We start from the raw sequence: 18,981 nt of genomic DNA, 5'->3' as shown, positions 1-18,981 counted from the left end.
ATATAAGAGATTAAAACATCCAAGTATATGCTATTTAAAAGATACACTGAAGGGTTGAATGTAAAATCCCAGTAAAGTTAGCAGATATAGTTCAACAGTAGAGAACTTATGTATTATACTATTATGGGACAAAATAGGCAATAAATATGACACATTCCTAGAAAAAGTTACCATATAATAAAAATTTCAACTCATCACATAGTTATTAAAAAGGCCAAATTTGTATGCATCTAATATCTTTGCCTTAAAATAAATAAAGCAAAATTTATAGAAACAAAAGGAAAAATTAACAAATCTATCACAAATATTTTAGCATACCTTTCTCAGTGTTCGAGTCATCAAGCAGACCAAAAAATCAGTAAGGATAAAGAAGATTTTAATAGCACAATTAACGTATATTTAAATATACTTTTAGATAGAACACTTTATCAAGCAAGTGGTAGGCCACATAGCATGGGAGTTAAGGATACTGCCAAGAGAGGGTTGAAGTGATAGACCATGCAACCTAAGTTTGATAGGGAGGTAAAGCAAAGACAAAGGATGGTTCATATGGATGAAGTAAATGGGTCTGTGAGCTATGGTTGAAGAACTGACATCTTGAGATTGATAGAGTGAGATTCCTAAAAATGTTGTCAAATTGTATAGTGGCCAAATTTATTTCAGAGATAATTAGTCATGAGTGATTACAAGGTCCAGAGTGTCGCCATGGAAGTGGATTGCTGAAACGGGGTAGAAGTCACGGAAGATAAAGAGATTAAGGTACTGAAAGTTCAGAATGCTGAGTGATTCATTAACTTAGATTTGAAATACCCTAGGACTTCGGCACTGGGAATGGAAAAGAAGACAAATGAAACATATTTAATCTTCATTGAATGGAGGAACATTAGCAGTAATTGGTAGAATCTGCAACCAAAGAAGATGGGGTTAGAGCTAATTGCATGAACTGAGGTTTTCACAAAGTAGATGTGTGTTGTGGAAGCAGTAGTGTAAAATTAAAAGGATACTGATCCCATCACTTGACCCAGAGCTGAATTGAATGTGGAAGAAATAGCAGCCTCCACTTGACGGTATGGCAAGAGATGTGTTATCCAGAGATAACTCTATTTAAATTAAGGTCAGAGAAGAAAGTTAACCATCAGTGAAGGAGCACACTTTGTTAAAATGTAATGGATGTTTTAAAAGGCATGATGGAGAGTTAAGAGATTAAGCCATCAGTGGTAAATTCAGTCAGGGGAAAAGAAATAGTAGTTAAAGGAAGAATAGGCAGCTGAATGAATTTGTATCTTGGAAGGTAATCAAGGATAACAGGATATGTGTATTTAGCTGCTTGACAGTTACATGAGAATCCTGGCCTTTCCCTGGTGAATGGCAGTGAACAATTGTAGGTGGGTTACACTTCTGAGAGGATTTGAGACATGCTGCATTCACGGGAAGGGATTATTATCTGGCTTGAATTCAAAGGCTCTGGCTGATAGCGCTAAAGATTTAGAGTAGATGTGAGGTTCCCATCACCTCATTTTCATTTCATTGAGTCTTTTGAAGAGCCCAGGCCAGATATTCTGCAGAATGTCTCACATTCTGGATTTATTTGAATGCTTACTTGTGATTAGCCCCAGGTGAGACTTGTCTAGCAAGATCACAAGGGCAGTGTGTATGCTTCCCAAAGTATCACATATAATTTTAAGTAGGCATGTAATTTTAAGCTGTTCCACTGCTAGTGATGTCAACCTTGACCATTTGTTTAATGTGATGACCACGAGATCTGTCCATTGTGAAGCACTGTTTCTCCTTTGGACCAATCAGCTATAGAATGAGGGTTAACAGGGACACTTGATATAGACCATGGTGATACATACTTGGCAGGAAGGCGAGAAAACAGGCAATAAGGCAAGACAAGTTTATACATATAACCCACATAAGATATAAATTTGTAAGAGCGATAAGAAAAGTTCTCATAAGAACATACATGAGGGAACAATTATTTCTATGTGCCTAGGGTGTGTGTGTTGGCCGGGGGCGGGGGGGGGGGGGGTTGTGGAAATGAAGGGAAAGCTGAAGAACAAAGGTGATATTTGAGAGTTGGATCTTTAAGCATGAGTTAATAGTGGCTGAAGGTGATGAGGGCACCCAGATAGACAGAAAAAGCATTAGGAAAAAAAAACAGGTCTGAAACTACATAGTTCAGCTAGGAGAAATAAATCCTGGGTACTAGTGTATAAGATGCATGGAAATGAATGACTGCAGATGAGATTGGAAAGGTAGACTAGGTTGGGCTGTGAAAAACCTTGAACTCCATGCTAAGGAATTTAGCTATAATTCTATAAGTAGTGGACGTGAATGAGGGACTGTAAGCAAAGGAATACTCAGATTGGACTTTTAGAGAGATGTGTGGATGGCAGTGTGGCAGACAGATTAAGGGGGCAATATTGGCAAAGAGGAAATCTGAGGGACTAAGAGGTTTTTGTGAGAAATGATGAGAGCAAAGTCTAGGTCAGTGGCAGTGGGGTAAGAGAGGAAGGGACTGATATGAGAGATTTTTTTTGAAGTGAAATAAAGAAAACTTGATAAGTGGCTACATGTGGGCATTGGAGATGTCAAGACTATTCTAGGCTTTAGGACTTGAACCATATTGGTGGTGATGCCATTAGCAATGTAAGTTAGTAGGAGAAGCAGATTTGGAGTAGAGAAGATAAGTTCTACATATATTGAATTTGAGTTGCCTAAAGGGTATCATTTCCTACTGTTGTTCCATTTGATTTTTTTAAATGAAGCTCCTCCCTCTCATTTTCTTTTATATTTCTACTTGGATCACAGAGAGGAAATTGGAGTAATATGAACAACACTCACGTTTCTGGTGGACATGACAGAGAGCAAAATAGTTTAACCTAGAGATAACCAGGAATCAATCAATTATTCCTTGGGCTGCACATTGGCAGTCTTACTTTGGAATATTTGAGCAAACTTGGATTAAAACTCTAGGGAAGATCTGTTCTCAAAGGATTTCTGTACCTACTTTTAAAAAATACTATAAAGCAATGTAATTTTATTTAAATGTGCTTTCCCAAATTCATATACAAAAGATGGTAATCAAAAACATCTAAAAAGGTTTGGAGATGACCCTTTACCAAAACAAGGGTCAAGCCTTGGGTCTTGCCAAGAGATGGTCTTGTTTTCATGGTTTAGATAGTAATTTCTTCATCTTGAGTCATGGCTTGTTCCCCTACAGCAGGAAGAGGACCTGAGGCCAAGTTCATACTCTGCTGCACTGGTGGACTGGTGGGGGCTGTAATGTTCATCTGAGAGGGCATGGCCTTCCTGGGGTCCTGCCATGTTGTCTGATTGATGTGATTTAAGAAGTTTCGCTTGCCAGAAGATGTCTTCCCCATCTCCCAGCTTGCTGGCAGAGGTACATCATCAGGCATCTCCAAGGAGGACTGTTGAAGATGTTGAGCTGTGGGTGTAGCAGCTGGGCCAGACTACTCTAGTGGCAGTCCCAGGAGAAACAGCTCCCAACTGCAGAGAAGCTACAGAGAGCTGGAACATGCTGTGAAGTCAGGGATCCTGCAGTGCCTTTGTCAGTACTGGCCTGTCCGGAGTGGGAATTGGGCTCCTGTGGCTTGAAGGAGTCAGGCAGCTTCCAGAGCCTCATGGGCATGGTCTGGGGTATGTTGGTCGTCTTAGGGTTCATGACGGCGCTCAAGAGCGCCTCCGAGTCGGTCTCCAAGTCCTCCTGGACGTGCACGATCTGATGCCTGGTGAAGAATGCCTATGGCGCCGCCTGGGTCGCCAGGGAGGTTGGGGTGCTGGTTGCCTGGGCCTGGACGGCAGACCCTGCCCCTGGGAGGGTTGCGCAGGCAGCTGCCCTTGGCCCTTGAGGGACGGTTGAGATGGTGGCTGCTGCCCAGGATCCGTAGCTTCTGCCTTCCTCGACGTGGAACCCTGACCAGGCGAGCGAGGGCTCCGCCAGGACGCCCCGGCTCGACGGGCCGAGATGACAAAGGCGGCAAGGGCTTCTGGCCAGGTGGCGCTGGGTGGCTGGAGCGGCCCTCTTCTCTCTCTCAGGGCCGCTGGGTGGGTAGGGGGGTGCGCCATGGCCCCTCATCCCCCATCCTGCGCCTCCGCCCCACGCTGGTCCCTGGCTCTACTGGTCTGTGTACCTACTTCTGATAAGCTTTATGAAGTCACTGGAGCCATTTAATTTCTCAAACAAGAATAATCACCCCAGAGGTTAACTCTTAAGGAATTGCAAAAGTTAATTAGATAAAACGGTTCTTTTTCCTTAGATGCCAAGGGTTTGTCCCACAAAGATAAATCAAGTATTTTCTTTCTTGAATTTCTTTGTTTTTCTGTCAAGCCATTTTTATTTATTATGTCCAATTCCACTGAACTCTTTAATTTCAATAGATTCTAAAAATAAATCCCCTAGAGGAGAAAAAATAATGAACAAAGAGAGAAAATAAGCCAACACCATGACATGGAGGAGCATGCACAACTGGCTATGCACTAATAAACAACATCCAAGAAGACACTGGGTTCTTAAGAACATTTCCTTAATTAAGGTCATGATATGTGCCTTCCAAGAATAACAGTATGTGCAGTATTTTAACATTGGCAGTAAGATCTCTATTTTATTAGAGTTTTTCAAGTCATGGCATGTAAACAAAGATGTCTGTCATATATTCCTAGGAAAGTGAAACCTTTCAGCTACAAAGTGTTTATCATTTTGAAAATACTTTAATATAAATGATAGACTTATGAAACTTTAAATGAAACCTCAAGAATTCTAGCATACTCAAAAGTTTCAAGGTATAGGTGTTTCTGTTTTTGTTTCCACTAACCCAAAGCAAGTTCTTTCTTTTGGCAACTCTACCACCAATTTCCTCTTTGTTTGATTTACTTTATTTTGTGGAATGAGCAAAGCTTGTAACTCAATCTTCCCGGATCTTTTTTTTTTTTTTTTTTTTAATGTTCTCTCCTTGGACTATCTCCCAGTTTCCTCTGTTCTAGAACCGGCGTAATGTAATTTTGATGCTGAATGTTATTTGGGGTGAGAAAACAAACTGAGATTGAAACTCTGATGGGAAAAAGAGAAAATGCCATAATACCTATTTGCCTGTACTTCATATTTCTCTTTCTCAAGAGACATTTGCTCGACTTATAACTTGGCTTTCTACTGTTGCATTCTTCCTCTATTTGTGCCCAGAAACTTCACACTGATTCCACATCTTTCAATCTTCTAGATCAACCCTGGATCTGATTTAGTAGTTAAAAAAATAGAGATTTGGAAAAGAAATATAAAATAGCATGAGGAAACTGCAGAAAAAGAAAAAGAGGGAACCAGAAGATCTGAACATGGACCCAATCGAATTTATGAAGCAGATAAACTCTTATCTTGGTGCCTTCTATTCCTATTCAGCCTCCTTTCCCATCCCCACCCTCCTACATTTTCACTTTCCCCCTGTTCATGCCTAGCCTGATTTCCTTCTTATAGGGCCTTGCCATTTGCTGTCTCATCAGCTGTTTCCTCTAGTAGACATATTGGTGGGCACATCTAAAAGTATTATCCCTCCCCCAGGCTTTTGCATTTTACTAAATGTCTATTGCAGACTAGAATGCTTTTGAGGCCCAAAGAATGAATTACTGATGATTTAATGGAATTTGATTCACCATTTCTATAACGGTGTTCTTTGTGTCCCTACTTCCATACCTCTCACTTTCATATCTTCTTCCCCCCAAAAAACTCATTCTGCTAGCTATCTCAGTATGACCAGGTTTTGCACTTGGTCAATTCCCAGAAGATGTTAGTACTCTCACCAGGAAAGTATGTGGTGGATAAGTGTGTGGGGGGTTGCGGGAGGGAGGACAATACCTAAATGTACACACACACACACACACACACACACACACACACACACTCAAGAAGGGACAGATTTGCAAACTTTACTGAGAGCTATAATTCCATTCTCAGAGTGATAAAGACTCTTCCAATCCATCCAAACAACAAACAATAACATAAGAACCTCTCCCACAAGAGACATTTGCTCGACCATTGCATTCAGGGAAAGAGAATTTTTATCTATTTTAGGAAACTCATCTTGTATGTATAATCACCTGATTGCTAGCTTATTCTTGAATTCTTTTACAGTGAAATATGATTATCATATCTGTGATGCAGGCTTAAAAACAAGCTTTTAAAAAGTTATACAGAATCTGTTTGGCAAGTCTCTCTCTCACGTGCATGCGCGCGCGCGTGTGTGTGTATTCTATTTGATTGGTTTTTCTCCATTTTTACAGGGGAGGAGTATGTACTATAGGGGCAGATACTTTTGCCTTGTTGCTCTAGGGAACTCTAGGAGACAGCCAAGATGGCCTTCAGAAATATGAGAGGAGAGAAGGACTACATAGAGGCTTAACTCTATTTAAGGCCACCTCAGTCTTAAAGATGGACTGGGGAAACAGAAGGAGAAAGAGGGAGAGAAAATACTAACCTTGCCAGGCCATAAGGAAATCATGTGCTTTAGTATGAAGTTCTTCTATGATCCATTTGAAAAAGAACAGTTTGAATAAATGAAACACAGATAGAGGTATAATAAATTGGATTTGTTATTATTGTCTAACAATATCTATTCTCCCCTTTGTCCTGGGCACACAGCTTAGACTACATTTCCCAGCCTGTCTTGCAGTTAGGTTAGACCATCTGACTAAATTCGCTCCAGTCAAATGGGAGCAGAAGTTACATGTGTTAATTCCAAGACTTGCCCATAGAACCTCCACAGATGCACTTCAGAACTTTATTTGACTCTCCACAGAAAGGAATGGTGAAAACCAAACCAACATTGGAAACCACATGTTGAAAGTAGAAAGGCCACCTAGTGACCTCCATATTCAGCCTGGTTGCTGTACAAACAAGAATTGACCCTCTGTTGCATTGGAACCATTACATATTTGGGTTAATTTATTATAGCAGTTTAGCCTACCCTACTGTGTTCCTTGAGAGCATGATATCCACTACCACATGCAGCACAATGCTCAGCATAGAATGGGTGCTCAATAAATAATTGTTGAATTAATGAGCTACTACACTAGCCCCTTCATGAAAGATCTCCTAAAATGTGTAATTACTATAGAATGCTAAGCTGCAGAATTCCTTCATTCACACATAATTTTATTCATTTTAAATGGTAATTGATATTTAAGTATTGAACACTTGTTTATTACAATCTTTTACAAGAAATCCTGATAAGGTAGACGATATTATCTCCATTTAACACATGAGGAAACTGAAACTCAGAGAGTTAAGGCACTTTTCCAAGGCCACACAGCTCCTACATAGGTAAGCCAGGATTCAAATTCAAACCTGTCTGACTACAAAACTCTTTCCAATACATCATGCTTCCTTAAAGATATGTTTGGTTTAATGCATTACATTTTTTGTTTAGATCTGTAATCTTGAGGATATGATTCAGAGCAAAGTGTAATCACCTGAAACCCAGTAAGTCCCTCAACAAGGTTGTCAAACTTGAGCTATGCAATCTTACTCAATTAATAGAACTATTTTATTAATCTGGTAATCACCTTATGACCTCTTACACTCTAAGTGATATTTAAATATAGAGTAAATATAGGCTGGATATGGTGGCTCATGCCTGTAATCCCAGTGCTTTGGGAAGCTGAGGTGGGAGGATCACTTGAGCCCGGGAGTTCAAAACCAGCCTGGGCAACATAATAAGGCTCCATCTCTATAAAAATAGAAAAAACCTAGCCAGGTGTAGTGGCACATGCTTGTAGTCTCAGCTACTTGGGAGGCTGAGGTGAGAGGATTGCTTGAGCCTGGGAAGTCAAGGCTGCAGTGAGCCATGATTGTGCCACTACATTCCAGCTTGAGTGACAGAGTGAGACTGTCTCAAAATAGATAGATGATAGATGATAGATAGATAGATAGATACAAATATAGATAGATAGATACAGGTATAGATATATAGAGACAGTAAATATAGTAAAAGCTCAGCTAGAAGGCTTGCTGATTGAATTTGAGACAGCATGGTGAGATGATTTCCTGCTGAAGGATCAGAAAGCAATGGAAAATGATTTGTATTTTAGTCCTCACTTTTTTGTGATATCTTTCAAAATTCAGGAATTCGTTTTCTGATCATAGAACAAACCGATGCAATGGTGTCCAAAACTAGAGAAATATACTCTGGGTTTTTTAAATTAGACATTGGAGTTGCAAATAGAAATATAAGGGTGTCTGGGGATTTCATCTCCACTGCTTTATCTTCCCTGCTGCCAGAGGTCCCAAGTGGCTCTGTCATAGCCTCTGTTGCCCTGTGAACTGAAGGTACTGAGAGATCCATAGATAGGACATTGAGAGATACCAGAAGCTGGGAAATGGACTCAGTGGCCTTTTGAAGATGTGGCAGGAAACTCACTCAGGAGAAGTGGGCTTTGCTGGATCCTTCTCAGAAGAATCTCTACAGAGATGTGATGGAGAAAACCTCCAGGAACTTGGCTTCTGTAGGAAACAAGTAGGAAGATCAGAACATTGGAGATCAGTTCAAAAATCCTGGGAGAAATCTAAGAAGTTATATCATGGAGAGACTGTGTGAAAGTAAAGAAGGTAGTCATCATGGGGAAACCTTCAGCCAGATTCCAAATCTTAATATGAACAAGAAAAGTCCTCCCGGAGTAAAACCATGTGAAGATAGTATGTGTGGAAAAATTTTCATGTCATTCATCCCCTGACAGGCACATCATATGTCATACTGGACACAAACCATGAGTGTGGGGAATGTGGAGATAAGTCACATAAATGTAAACAATGTGGGAAAGCCTTAATTTCTCTCAAGACTGTTCAAAGAAATAGAGTAACACACACTTTGATTTTCTCAGTTCATTTTGTAAAACATCAGAGAACGCACACAGGAGAGAAAGCTTATAAATGTACACAATGTAGTAAAGCCTTCAGTTTCTTCAGTACTCGTAGAATACATGAAAGAATTCACACTAGAGAAAAACCCTACGAATGTAAGCAATGTAGGAAAGCATCCCATTGTCCCAGTTTCATTTAATGATATAAAAGGGTTCACAGTGGTTTAAAAACCCCTATGCACGTAAGAAATGTGGCAAAGCATTCAGTCTTTCCAGTTCCCTTCAAAAACATAAAAGAACTCATATCGGAGAGAAACTCCATGAATGTAAGAAATGTGGTAAAGGCTTCAGTTGTTCCAGTTCCATGCAAAGACATGAAAAATATTATTCTGAAGAAAAACCTTATGAATATACAAAATGTGGTAAACCTTTCAGATGTTCCAGTTTCCTTAGAATACATGAAAGGACTCCCAGTGGAGAAAAACTCTATGAATGTTAGAAATATGGTAAAGTCTTCAGACGCTCTGGTTCCCTTCGATCATATGAAAGAACTCACACTGGAGAGAAACTCTGTGAATGCAAGAAACATGGGAAAGCATGCAATTTTCCCAGTTCTCTTTAAAAACGTGGAAGAACTCGTACTGGAGAAAATCCCTATCAATGTAAGAAATGTGGTAAAGTCTTCCGTTTTTCCAGTAATGTTCAGAAACGTAAAAGGACTCATACTGGAGAGAAGCTCTTCTAATGTAAAAAAATGTGGTAAAAGATTCAAATTTCCCAACTGCTTTCAAAAACATGAGAGAGTTCACACTGAAGAAAACCCTTATGACTGTAAGAAATGTGATAAAGCCTTCAGTTTTTCCAGTTCTTTTTGAAAACATAGAAAGACTCACAGGGAAGAAAACCCTTATGAATGTAAACATGGTTAGGCCTTCAGTTCCAGTTCCATTGGCAGATATGAAAAAACTCGTTCCTTAGAAAAACTTTATGAATGTAAATCATCGTTGGAAGGCCTTCATTTCTCTCATATCCATTGAAAGACACATGATAATGCGCACTGGAGAGGGCTCTTATAAATAAGAAGGCACATTGGATTAAAACCCTAGTAGTCTGTAAAATATAGGCAAGTCTTCTATTTTAATAATTACTTCAAAAGTCATGTGAAAATTCCCAGTGGAAACTACTCCTATGAATCTAAGTAATTTGGAATGCCTGATGCTTGGAAAAAATGCACATAAATGAAATGTTATACAAGTTATAAATATATTTATCTGTAGCTCATTCTTTTTTAAAAATAAAGATGGGATCACACCGTGTCACCCAAGGCTGGAGTGCAGTGACATGATAATGGCTCACTGCAGCCTCAAACTCCTGGGCTCAAGGGATTCTCCCACCTTTACCTCCCAAAGCTCTGGGAGTGGAGTAGTGAACAAAGACACATTCATTTACTAGTTTTTGTTCACCATATTGCAAGATATTGCAGTTTACAGTTCCCAGTTAGATTTCCCAATCACATTATCTAGTTTGAAATAAACTAACCCTCACAAAATGAATGTAAAAGGTTACTGCAAAAAATTTTGAAGGTATTACTAATAACAAAAGCAAAAGTGAACAACAAATTGACAGCATTCTTTGTCAGCCACATTATTAGGATAAATACAAAATAGAACAATCTGAAAACCATGATGATTTATTTAGTCATACCTGCTAAAATGTTGGCCTAAAAAAAAAATCAAAATTAGCAAGAAGACCAACTCAAATGCCCATCAATGATAGACTGCATAAAGAAAATGTGGTACATATACACCATGGAATACTATGCAGCCATAAAAAGGAATGAGATCATGTCCTTTGCAGGGACATGGATGAAGCTGGAAGCCATCATCTTCAGCAAACTAACGCAGGAACAGAAAATCAAACACTGCATATTCTCACTCACAAGTGAGAGTTGAACAATGACAACACATGGAAACAGTGAGGGGAACGACACACACCAGGGCCGTTTGGGAGTGGGGAGTGAGGGGAGGGAACTTAGAGGATGGGTCAATAGGTGCAGCAAATCACCATGGCACTCGTATACCTATGTAATAAACCTGCACCTTCTGCACATGTATTCTGGAACTTAAAGTAAAATTAAAAAAAAATTAGCAAGAAGACTTTGATATATAAATTTACATTTGTATAGTAACAGTAAACTTTGCCCTAAATATGTTTTGTCTTAAGATATAAGCTAATTATGACACTGCATATATGACACTGCATGTATATAATTTATAAATACAAATAATTCTACTGAGGGGATGTGTTCAAAATAAGTAAGCACAGTGGGGTATATTATCTACAAAGTTTGGAGACCTATCTTTTCTTTTTTCTTTTCTTTTTCTTTTCTTTCTTTTTTCTTGCGACAGGATCTTGCTCTGTCACCCAGGCTGGAGTACAGTGACATGAACTAAGCTCACTGCAGCTTTGATTTCCTGGGCTCAAGAGATCCTTTCACCTCAGCTTTTAGAGTAGGTAGGACTACAGGGGTAAGCCACCTCGTCTGGCTAAATTTGTTTTCTTTTTGTGGAGATGAGCTCTCGTTATGTTGCTCAGGCTAGTCTTGAACTCCTGGCCTTAACTGGTCCTCCCACCTTGACCTACCAAAGTTGTGGGATTACAGTCATGAGGCACTGTGTCTGGCCTGGAGACCTGTCTAAATACAACCCTTTATTTTATTGTATTTGCAATACATATCTATATGTCTCTTTTTTATATTAGATACTAATTTCCTTGAGGGGAGCGGAACCATGTCTTATGTTTGTACCTAAATTATGTAGCTCTTGGTTTTGCAGTGGTAGGTGCTCAATTAATATCTGCTAAAGGGAAATACAAGTTCACAGCCAGCATTAAGGTGTTTTTACAGAGTGCTGATGGGTGCGTTTACAATCCTTTACCTAGACACAGAGTGCAGATTGGTGCATTTTTACAGAGTGCTGATTGGTGCATTTACAATCCTTTAGCTAGACACAGAGTACTGACTGGTGCGTTTACAATCCTCTACCTAGACACAGAGTGCTGACTGGTGCATTTTTACAGAGTGCTGATTCGTGCATTTATAATCCTTTAGCTAGACACAGAGCACTGATTGGTGCATTTTTACAGAGTGCTGATTGGTGTGTTTACAATCTTTTAGCTAGACACAGAATGCTGATTGGTTAGCTAGACACAGAGCACTGATTGGTGCGTTTTTACAGAGTGCTGATTGGAGAATTTACAGTCTTTAGCTAGACACAGAGCACTGATTGGTGCGTTTTTACAGAGCACTGATTGGTGCATTTACAATCCTTTAGCTAGACACAGAGTGCTGATTGGTGCATATACAATCCGTTAGCTAGAAACAGAGTGCTGATTGATGCGTTTTTACAGAGTGCTGACTGGTGCATTTACAATCCTTTAGCTAGACACAGAGCGCTGACTGGTGTGTTTACAATCCATTAGCTAGACACAGAGTACTGATTTGTGCAGTTTTACAGCGCACTGATTGGTGCATTTACAATCCTTTAGCTAGACAAAGAGCACTGATTGGTGTGTTTTTACAGCGTGCTGATTGGTGCATTTATAATCCTTTAGCTAGACACAGAGTGCTGATTGGTGCATTTTTACAGAGTGTTGATTGGTCCATTTACAATACTTTAGCTAGACACAGAGTGCTGATTGGTACATTTACAATCCTTTAGCTAGACACAGAGTGCTGATTGGTGCATTTTTACAGAGTGTTGATTGGTCCATTTACAATACTTTAGCTAGACACAGAGTGCTGATTGGCACATTTACAATCCTTTAGCTAGACACAGAGCACTGATTGGTGTGTTTTTACAGAGTGCTGATTGGTGCCTTTACAATCCTTTAGCTGGACACAGAACACTGACTGGTGTGCTTTTACAGAGTGCTGATTGGTGCATTTACAATCCTTTAGCTAGACACGAACATTGATTGGTGCATTTTTGCAGAGTGCTGATTGGTGCATTTACAATCCTCTAGCTAGACAGAAAAGTTCTCCAAGTCCCCACTCAACCCAGGAAGTCCAGCTGGCTTCACCTCTCAGATGGCCTTATGTAGATGTTGATGGTTGCTTAACTCATCAGGGTGGTGGTTACTGAAGGTTGGAGTGGCTGTGGCAACTTCTTAAAATAAGACAATAATGAAGTTTGTCACGTCAGTTGGCACTTCCTTTGCTACATTTCTCTGTAGCATGTAATGCTGTTTGATAACATTTTACCTACAGTAGAACTGTTTTCAAAATTGGAGTCAATCTTCTCAAACCCTATCACTGCTTTAGCAAATAAATTTATGTAATATTTTAAATTGTTTGTTGTCATTTCAACAATGTTCACAGCATCTTCACCAGCAGTAGATTCCATCTCAAGAAACCACTTTCTTTGCTCATTCATAAAAAGCAACTCCTCATCTGTTCAAGTTTTATCATGAGATTGCAGCAATGCAGTCATGTCTTTAGATTCCACTTCTTATTCTAGTTCACTTGGTGTTTCCACCACATCCACAGTTACTTCCTCCACTGATGTTTTGAATCCCTCAAAGTCATCCATGACAATTGGAATCAACTTCTTCCAAACTTGTATTAATGTTGACATTTTGACTTCTTCCCATGAATTGCAAATGTTCTTAACAGCATCTAGAATGCTGACTTCTTTCTAAAGGTTTTCAATTTACTTTACCCAGATCCATCAGAGAAATTGCTATCTGTGGCAACTATAGCCTTAGGAAATGTATTTCTTGCAAGTTAATATTACTCCTTGATCCGTGGACTGCAGAATGGATGTTGTGTTATTAGGCATGAAAACAACATTAATCTTGCACAGCTCCAACACAGCTCTTGGGTGACTGGGTACATTTTAAATGAGCAGTAACATTTTGAGAGGAATCTTTTTTTGATGAGCAGTAGGTCTCAGTAGTGGACCTAAAATATTCAGTACATCATGATGTAAACAGATGTGTTGTCATCCAGGCTTTGTTGTTACATTTATAGGACACAGGAAGAGTAGATTTCACATAATTCTTAAGGGCTCTAGGATTTTCTGCATGGGTACATGAACATTGGCTTCAACTTAGATTCAGCAGCTGCATTAATCCCTAACAAGAGATTCAGCCTGTTCTTTGAAGCTTTGAAGCCAGGCACTGAATTCTATCTGTGAGAGTCCTAGATGTAATTTTCTTCCAATAGAAGGCTGTTTTGTCTACATAAAATCTGTTGTTTAGTGTATCCACCTTCATCAATTAACTTAGCTTGATCTTCTGCGTAACTTGCTGCAGCTGCTTCATGAGCACTTGGTGCTTCAACTTAGACTTATGTTATAGTGATGATTTCTTTCCTCCAACCTCATGAACTAATCTCTGCCAGCTTCCAACTTTTCCTTTGCAGTTTTCTCACCTCTCAGACCTTATAGAATTGTAGAGAGTTAAGAGCCTTGCTCTGCATTAAGCTTTAGCTTAAAAGAATGTTGTGGCTGGATTTACTATTCTATCCAGACCACTAAAACTTTCTTCATATCAGCAATAAGGCTGTTTCTCTTTCTTATCACGTTGTGTTCACTGAAGTAGCACTTTAATTTCCTTCAGTTACTTTTCTTTGGCACTCACAACCTGGCTGTTTGTCTCAAGAGGCCTAGCTTTCACCCTATCTTGATGTTCCACAAGCCTTTCTCACCGAACTTAATCATTTTAAGCTTTTGATTTAAAGTGAAAGACATACAACACTTCCTTTCACTTGAACAGTTAGAGGCCACTGTGGGATTATTAATAATAACTAATTTCAATATTACTGTTCCTTAGAGAATAAAGAGACCCAAGGTGAGGGAGATAAACAGGAGAATGGTCAGTTGGTGGAGCAGTCAGAGCACACACATTTATCCATGAAGTTTGCCGTCTTATATGACTATGGCTCATGTCACTCCAATGGAATGATGATCACAGATTAACATAACAGATACAATAATGATGAAAAAGTTTGAAATATGGCAAGAATTACCAAAGTGTGACACAGAGACAAGAAGTGAGCACATCCATTTGGAAAACTGGGGCCAATAGATTTATTTGATGCAGGGTTGCTATAAACCATTAATTTGTAAAAAATGCAATATCCGTGAAGTGCAATAAAGGAAAGTGCAGTAAAACGAGGTATGTCTGTATTGTATTCTTAAAAATTGCGGAGGGTATATTTTATGTGTCCGCACCACAAAAATTGCTATGTATGGGAGGTAATGCATATGTTAATTAGGTCTATCTAGCCATTCCACAATGTAGAGATATTTCAAAACAACATGATGTACATGATAAGTATATATATATTTTTAATTTTTCAATTAAAAAGTTAAATTATAGACTGGATGTGATGGCTCATCCCTGTAATCCCAGCATTTTGGGAGGGTGAGGCAAGAGGATCACTTGAAGTCAAGAGTTTGAGACCAGCCTGTGCAACATAGTGAGACCCTGTCTCCACGAAAATAAAATATTAGCCTGGTGTTGTGGCACACACTTTTACTCCCAGGTATTCAGGAGGCTGAGGTGGGAGAATCACTTGTGCCCAGCAGTTTGAGTTTGCAGTGAGCTATGATCGTGCAACTGCACTCTAGCATGGGTGACAGACCAAGACCCTGTCTCAAAAAACCAAGCAACAACAAAATAATACAAAAAAGAAAGAAATAGTAGGTATGCTGTTGTAGGTGGAGGGGTTGGTGCATGTTGCAATTCTGAATACGATGGCCACGATGTAGGTTTTTATCGATGAGACATTTGAGAACCAAAAGGAGTAAGTCAGGTCCTGAACCCGAATGATCTTTTAGGGCACCTCAAATCTCACTACAAAGTGTCCACCTATTCTGCCTATATTTAGAGCTTGTCCCAATTGTAACCCATGTCAGCATTAAATCCAGAAGGCAACATTCCCCTCTCTTGTTGAGAATCTGATTCAGCAACTGCCAACAGAAGCCTTAGAGAGGCATTAGTTCTCATGTTATTGAGTAATATATGAGAAGACAGCTTTTGTATTGGCAATACCTTCATAAATTTCAGAAGTTCAGATTTCAAATATATAACGTATGACAATTAAACCATAAAAGGGCACCTTGAGATGTGCTGTGTAATTATCCAAAGAATATAACTTTACAAGCTAAAGTGGTCTGGAAATGAGGATGAGTATCCAGTGCTCAGCCAAAATATTTCTCTGGTGACGTAAGAATTGAGGAGCCAAGAACTGTAGCACCACTAAAGCTTTCTGGCTTCCCCCCAGGAGTCTAAACATTTATTTCCTGAGAAATACCACTTGAATCATTGGCCTCTGGGCAGGATATCACAAAGCTAAAACCACATTGTCCTTATTTTCTTCTGTGAGCTGGAGCCAGGACTTTTTAACTTTTTTACTTGCATTTTTTGCACTGTGTTAATACAGCTATATTTTGGCAAATCTCAGCAGTATTGCTTAATATTATTCCGGGAGATAAAATCTTAGAGACAGATCAGATTCTCTAGACCCCATCAAAATTCCAAACACCAAGTTTAGAGTGCAAAACATCTGAAGAGAAACTCAAATCCAGGCAGATCTTCCCAGAGTCCTGAAGTATGGCATTTACCTAATCACTGGATATAAGAGATGCCCTCTGAGGAGAGTGTTAAAGGAACTGTATTTATTGACCCAGAAGAAAAGATGCGTGAGGGATAATTTAATAATTGTCTTAAAAATGTAGCCATGACTCAGATGCAAAATTAGTCAATAAATATTCTCTTTATCCTTAGATGATTAAATAGACTTAAGAAAGACCATGGGAAATTTTGGTTAGACTTAAGGAGGAATCCTGACCATGAAACCTTGAAAATGGTTTCTGAGGGAAGTTGTGGAATCTTTCCTCCAGAGAGGTTTGTAAATAGGAGAGAGTCTATCTGTCTATGATGGTTTGAGTGCAGCAGCAAGACCTAGGGATCCCAAGGTTTCTTCTGTAGGGCTAGATTTGATACACCAGCCCTTTTGGAATCATGTTGCCCTTATATAACGCTGGGGTGCACTAGCATTATTTGCATTTAAACAAGTGGTCAAGTGATATATTTGAAAAATATATCCTCTGTAGTAAAATTGTAATGTTTAGTTGTCTCCTCTCATTTCCAAACGTGATTTTAATGACAGTTTGAATAATATGCTCAGTATAATTGTTTGCTGTCTCTGTAATTATCATTTCATCAGTGATGATTAGTATTAATATTACTCACTCTTTTTTGAAAGGAGGGAAAATAGTGTGAGCTATGCCATTCCACCCAAGTCCTGTTAGGTTAAGCGTTTTGTAAAATAAAACAGTGTTTATTTGAATAATTTTCTTTCCACAGACTTCATCAGGAAGTTACCAGATTAAAAGTTCTTTTTCTCTAAGTTAATTTCTTTTTAATCCATTTTACTTTCTTTACATAAGATTTGTAGAGACAATTCACAAGGAGTGGCTGAATCTCACATACATTTGAAAAGGTAAGTTTTAATTTTCTTAAAACTTGTAACAAAATTGTATAAGATAAATATATTTGTAATAAAGCCATATATATTTTAAAGTATTTTTGAAGAATACAGATCCTCCTCAACTTACAATATGGTTATTTCCCAATAAATTTATTGTAAGTTGAAAATATCATAAGTTGAAAATGCATTTAAAATACCTAACCTACCAAACACCATAGCTCAGCGTAGCCTATCTTAAACATGCCTAGAACATTTATATTGCCTGCAGATGGGCAAAATATTCACAAAGCCTATTGTATTAGGAAGTGTTGAATATGCCATGTAATTTATTGTATACTTACTGAAAATGAAAAACAGAATGATTGTACGGGTACTTGAAGTTTCTACTGAATGGGTACAGTTTCTACTAAATGCATCTCACACACCTTCAAAAAGTTGAAAAATCGTAAGTCGAACCAGTGTAAGTCAGAAACCGTCTGTAATTAGAACTGGATGTGAGTTTATGGTTCATCTGTTGAGAAAACGGAAATCCTGAGAAAAGGAATAGTGTATACAAGAGAACAGTGGTAGTATTAGGGTACTCTAACTCACAGTCTAGAGCTCTTTACAACACACATCATTACATCTTGCTCTGTTTTGGTGGTTATTTGTCTGGTGAGGTAGCATGAGTTTGTGTATGTCTATTAGAGCTAAGAATCTATTGATCCATAGAAGTGTAAGTGAGGGATGATTCAGAAGAGCAAGTCCCTTAGAGAAGAGGAACACAGGAAGGGTACCATGGCAAAGGGAGACTAATAAAGAAGATATTTTTCATGACCTTAGAGACAACATTTTCATGTTGAAACTCTTCTAGAATAAAAGGAGAGGAGGATTAGAAAGTGATATTGGTTTATCATTCATGAAAATACAAATAGTTGGTATCATGGGAATTTGCCTCATATTAAATATCATAGATGATAGTTAAGAAATTAAACGTGGCATATATTAGCCACAACTAAATCCCACCAAACCTTATTAAAAATAATGTTTACAACTATTAAGTTCTTTTCTAAAATGTCCATAGTAAGCAACATTTATGTAGCTTGGAATTAGAGAGCCTTTCTGTGTCATCAAGTATTTGGGCAACATAGCAAACAAAAATTGTCAAGCAGTGTGCAGACTAAAAACCTCATAGTAATGTGAAAGGCCAATATCACTGATACAGTAAATGAAGGAAAAAGCAGATAACCCATATCTACACACCATTAACTACTTTGTCTTGACGTCTCAAGTTCTGTCTTTGCAAATAACTATAGGTTGCTCTCCTTCCCTTCTAACTCCTCTCTCCCTTCTCTCTGTCATATTTTTCTTCCCTCTAATCCATCTTCTCTAGCCCTACCACATATGCACTGCAAGAACTTATAGATGAATAAAAATACATTTTCTGTCCTCAAGAATCTCATAGTCCAGTACAAGAGATAAAGATGTAGATAGGTAAACTATTATGAGGCAGTCTACTGAATAGACGAAAGCATTTTTCCATATGGGTCAATGGAAACCCAGACTATGGGTTTCAGAGAGATGATGATGTCTGAGTGGAGTTTTGAATGCTAAATAGGAAGATCTCATTATCTTCT

At 38.7% G+C, this 18,981-nt stretch overlaps 1 protein-coding gene and 1 pseudogene across 3 annotated transcripts in view; one reads left to right on the top strand and one right to left on the bottom strand.

Annotated features, from left to right (window-relative positions):
* Positions 1-3,087: 3,087 nt before the first annotated feature.
* Positions 3,088-4,092, bottom strand: LOC101124255 (transcriptional coactivator YAP1-like; annotated as a pseudogene).
* Positions 4,093-16,431: 12,339 nt separating this feature from the next.
* The window catches only part of IL13RA2 (interleukin 13 receptor subunit alpha 2), a 54,951-nt gene continuing 52,401 nt past the window's right edge, over positions 16,432-18,981 (top strand). Inside the window, exons 1-2 of one of the 3 annotated variants that reach the window (XM_063703231.1) lie at positions 16,432-16,483; positions 17,325-17,377. The gene's annotated coding sequence lies outside the window, so the exon portion shown is untranslated. Of the gene's footprint in view, positions 16,484-16,687; positions 16,780-17,324; positions 17,378-18,981 lie in introns of those variants that run through there. The other 2 variants (XM_063703229.1, XM_063703230.1) reach the window with 2 other exon arrangements.

Source organism: Gorilla gorilla, chromosome X, assembly GCF_029281585.2.
Source record: "Gorilla gorilla gorilla isolate KB3781 chromosome X, NHGRI_mGorGor1-v2.1_pri, whole genome shotgun sequence".
NCBI classification, from domain to species: Eukaryota; Metazoa; Chordata; class Mammalia; order Primates; family Hominidae; genus Gorilla; species Gorilla gorilla.
The sequence above is the reverse complement of the archived record's forward strand: the minus strand, read 5'-3'. Positions and strand labels throughout refer to the sequence as shown.